The following is a 5130-nucleotide window of genomic DNA, read 5'->3' as shown; positions in this document are numbered from 1 at the left end:
GGGGAGGTCGGCCGGCCCTTTGGGCGCGCCAAGGGAGGAGGAATCCTCCTCCTAGTAGGACTAGGACTCCTCCTTTCCTACTCCTACTAGGAGGGGGAAGGAAGGGGAAGAGGGGGAAGGAAAGGGGGGCGCCGCCCCCCCTCCTAGTCCAATTCGGACCAGAGGGGGGAGGGGGCGCGCGGCCCATGCTGGCCGCCCCTCTCTCCTTTCCCCTAAGGCCCATAAGGCCCAATACTCTCCCGGGGGGTTCCGGTAACCCTTCCGGCACTCCGGTTTTCTCCGAAATCACCCGGAACACTTCCGGTGTCCGAATATAGTCATCCAATATATCAATATTTATGTCTCGACCATTTCGAGACTCCTCGTGATGTCCGTGATCACATCCGGGACTCCGAACAAACTTCGGTACATCAAAACTTGTAAACTCATAATAAAACTGTCATCGTAACGTTAAGCGTGCGGACCCTACGGGTTCGAGAACTATGTAGACATGACCTAGAACCATTCTCGGTCAATAACCAATAGCGGGACCTGGATGCCCATATTGGTTCCTACATATTCTACGAAGATCTTTATCGGTCAAACCGCATAACAACATACGTTGTTCCCTTTGTCATCGGTATGTTACTTGCCCGATATTCGATCGTCGGTCTCCAATACCTAGTTCAATCTCGTTACCGGCAAGTCTCTTTACTCGTTCCGTAATACATCATCCCGTAACCAACTCATTAGTTACAATGCTTGCAAGGCTTAAGTGATGTGTATTACCGAGAGGGTCCAGAGATACCTCCCCGACAATCGGAGTGACAAAACCTAATCTCGAAATACGCCAACCCAACATGTACCTTCGGAGACACCTGTAGAGCACCTTTATAATCACCCAGTTACGTTGTGACGTTTGGTAGCACACAAAGTGTTCCTCCGGTAAACGGGAGTTGCATAATCTCATAGTTGTAGGAACTTTGTATAAGTCATGAAGAAAGCAATAGCAACATACTAAACGATCAAGTGCTAAGCTAACGGAATGGGTCAAGTCAATCACATCATTCTCCTAATGATGTGATCCCGTTAATCAAATGACAACTCATGTCTATGGTTAGGAAACTTAACCATCTTTGATTAACGAGCTAGTCAAGTAGAGGCATACTAGTGACACTATGTTTGTCTATGTATTCACACATGTATTATGTTTTCGGTTAATACAATTCTAGCATGAATAATAAACATTTATAATGAAATAAGGAAATAAATAATAACTTTATTATTGCCTCTAGGGCATATTTCCTTCAGTCTCCCACTTGCACTAGAGTCAATAATCTAGTTCACATCATCATGTGATTTAACACCAATATTCATATCTGTATATGATTAACACCCATAGTTCACATCGTCATGTGACCAACACCCAAAGGGTTTACTAGAGTCAATAATCTAGTTCACATCGCTTATGTGATTAACTCCCAAAGAGTACTAAGGTGTGATAACATTTTGCTCGTGAGAGAAGCTTAGTCAATGGGTCTGTCACATTCAGAGCCGTATGTATTTTGCAAATATTCTATGTCTACAATGCTCTGTACGGAGCTACTCTAGCTAATTGCTCCCACTTTCAATATGTATCCAGATTGAGACTTAGAGTCATCTGGATCGGTGTAAAAGCTTGCACCAATGTAACTCTTTACGAGGGCTCTTTTATCACCTCCATAATCGAGAAATATTTCCTTAGTCCTCACTATGGATATTCTTGACCAATGTCCAGTGATCTACTCCTAGATCACTATTGTACTCCCTTGCCAAATTCAGAGCAAGGTATACAATATGTCTGGTACATATCATAGCATACTTTGTAGAACCTATGGCTGAGGCATAGGGAATGACTTTCATTCTCTTTCTATCTTATGCCGCGGTCGGGCTTTGAGTCTTACTCAATTTCACACCTTTGTAACACAGGCAAGAACTCTTTCTTTGACTGTTCCATTTTGAACTACTTCAAAATCTTGTCAAGGTATGTACTTATTGAAAAAGCTTATCAAGCGTCTTGATCTATCTCTATAGATCTTGATGCTCAATATGTAAGCAGCTTCACCGAGGTCTTTCTTTGAAAAACTCCTTTCAAACACTCCTTTATGCTTTGCAGAATAATTCTACATTATTTCCGATCTACAATATGTCATTCACATATACTTATTAGAAATGTTGTAGTGCTCCCACTCACTTTCTAGTAAATACAGGCTTCACCGCAAGTCTGTATAAAACTATATGCTTTGATCAACTTATCAAAGCGTATATTCCAACTCCGAGATGCTTGCACCAGTCCATAGATGGATCGCTGGAGCTTGCGTATTTTGTCAGCACCTTTAGGATTGACAAAACCTTCTGGTTGCATCATATACAACTCTTCTTTAAATCCATTAAGGAATGTAGTTTGTTTATCCATTTGCCAGATTTCATAAAAATGCGGCAATTGCTAACATGATTTGAACAGACTTAAGCATCGCTACGAGTGAGAAAATTTCATCGTAGTCAACACCATGAACTTTGTCAAAAACCTTTTTTCGACAAGTCTAGCTTTGTAGATAGTAACACTACTATCAACGTCCGTCTTCCTCTTGAAGATCCATTTATTTTCTATGGTTTGCCGATCATCGGGCAAATCCATCAAAGTCCATACTTTGTTCTCATACATGGATCATATCTCAGATTTCATGGCCTCAAACCATTTTGCGGAATCTGGGCTCATCATCGCTTCCTCATAGTTCGTAGGTTCGTCATGGTTAAGTAACATGACCTCCAGAATGGGATTACCGTACCACTCTGGTGCGGATCTCACTCTGGTTGACCTACGAGGTTCGGTAGTAATTTGATCTGAAGTTTCATGATCATCATCATTAGCTTCCTCACTAATTGGTGTAGGAATCACTGGAACTGATTTCAGTGATGAACTATTTTCCAATTCGGGAGAAGGTACAGTTACATCATCAAGTTCTACTTTCCTCCCACTCACTTCTTTTGAGAGAAACTCCTTCTCTAGAAAGGATCCGAATTTAGCAACGAATATCTTGCCTTCGGATCTGTGATAGAAGGTGTACCCAATAGTTTCCTTTGGGTATTCTATGAAGACGCACTTCTCCGATTTGGGTTCGAGCTTATCAGGATGAAACTTTTTCACATAAGCATCGTAGCCCCAAACTTTAAGAAACGACAACTTGGGTTTCTTGCTAAACCACAGTTCATATGGTGTCGTCTCAACGGATTTAGATGGTGCCTTATTTAACGTGAATGCACCTGTCTCTAATGCATAACCCCAAAACGATATTGGTAAATCGGTAAGAGACATCATTGATCGCACCATATCAAAGAAAGTGCGGTTACGATGTTCGGACACACCATAACGTTGTGGTGTTCCAGGTGGTGTGAGCTGTGAAACTATTCCACATTGTTTTAATTGAAGACCAAACTCGTAACTCAAATATTCATCTCCACGATCAGATCGCAGAAACTTTATTTTCTTGTTACGATGATTTTCCACTTCACTCTGAAATTTTTTGAACCTTTCAACTATTTCAGACTTATGTTTCATCAAGTAGATATACCCATATCTGCTCAAATCATCTGTGAAGGTCAGAAAATAACGATACCCGCCACGAGCCTTAATACTCATTGGTTTGCATACATCAGTATGTATTATTTCCAACAAGTTTGTTGCTCGTTCCATTGTTTCAAAGAACGGATTTTTAGTCATCTTGCCCAAAGGCATGGTTCGCAAGCATCAAATGATTCATAACCAAGTGATTCCGAAAATCCATCTTTCATGGAGTTTCTTCATGCGCTTTACACCGATATGACCTAAACGGCAGTGCCTCAAATAAGTTGCACTATCATTATTAACTTTGTATCTTTTGGTATCAATATTATGAATATGTGTATCACTACAATCGAGATCCAATAAACTATTTTCATTGGGTGTATGACCATTGAAGGTTTTATTCATGTAAACAGAACAACAATTATTCTTTAACTTTAAATGAATAACCGTATTGCAATAAACATGATCAAATCATTTTTATGCTCAACGCAAACGCCAAATAACATTTATTTAGGTTTAACACTAATCCCGAAAGTATAGGGAGTGTGCAATGATGATCATATCAATCTTGGAACCACTTCCAACACTCATCGTCACTTCCCCTTCAACTAGTCTCTGTTTATATAACTCCTGTTTCGAGTTACTAATCTTAGCAACTGAACAAGTATCAAATACTCAGGGGCTACTATAAACACAAGTAAGGCACACATCAATAACCTTTATATCAAATATACCCTTGTTCACTTGCCATCCTTCTTATCCACCAAATATTCAGGGCATTTCCGCTTCCAGTGACCATTTCTTTTGAAGTGTAAGCACTCAGTTTCTGGCTTTGGTCCAGCTTTGGTCTTCTTTACGGGAGTGGCAACTTGTTTTCCATTCTACTTGAAGTTTCCCTTTCTTTCCCTTTGCCCTTTTTCTTGAAACTAGTGGTCTTGTCAATCATCAACACTTGATGCTCTTTCTTGATTTCTACCTTCGTTGATTTCAACATCACGAAGAGCTCGGGAATCATTTTCGTCATCTCTTGCATACTATAGTTCATCACGAAGTTCTAGTAACTTAGTGATGGTGACTAGAGAATTCTGTCAATCACTATCTTATCTGGAAGATTAACTCCCACTTGATTCAAGCGATTGAAGTACCCAGACAATCTGAGCACATGCTCACTAGTTGAGCCATTCTCCTCCATCTTTTAGCTATAGAACTTATTGGAGACTTCATATCTCTCAACTCGGGTATTTGCTGAAAATATTAACTTCAACTCCTGGAACATCTCATATGGTCCATGACGTTCAAAACGTCTTTGAAGTCCCGATTCTAAGCTGTTAAGCATGGTGCACTAAACTATCAAGTAGTCATCATATTGAGCTAGCCAAACGTTCATAACGTCTGCATCTGCTCCTGCAATAGGTCTGTCACCTAGCGGTGCATTAAGGACATAATTCTTCTGTGCAGCAATGAGGATAAACCTCAGATCACGAATCCAATCCGCATCATTGCTACTAACATCTTTCAACACAATTTTCTCTAGAAACATATCAAAA

This window comes from Triticum dicoccoides, chromosome 5B, assembly GCF_002162155.2.
Source record: "Triticum dicoccoides isolate Atlit2015 ecotype Zavitan chromosome 5B, WEW_v2.0, whole genome shotgun sequence".
NCBI classification, from domain to species: domain Eukaryota; kingdom Viridiplantae; phylum Streptophyta; class Magnoliopsida; order Poales; family Poaceae; genus Triticum; species Triticum dicoccoides.
Note: the sequence above shows the minus strand (reverse complement) of the source record.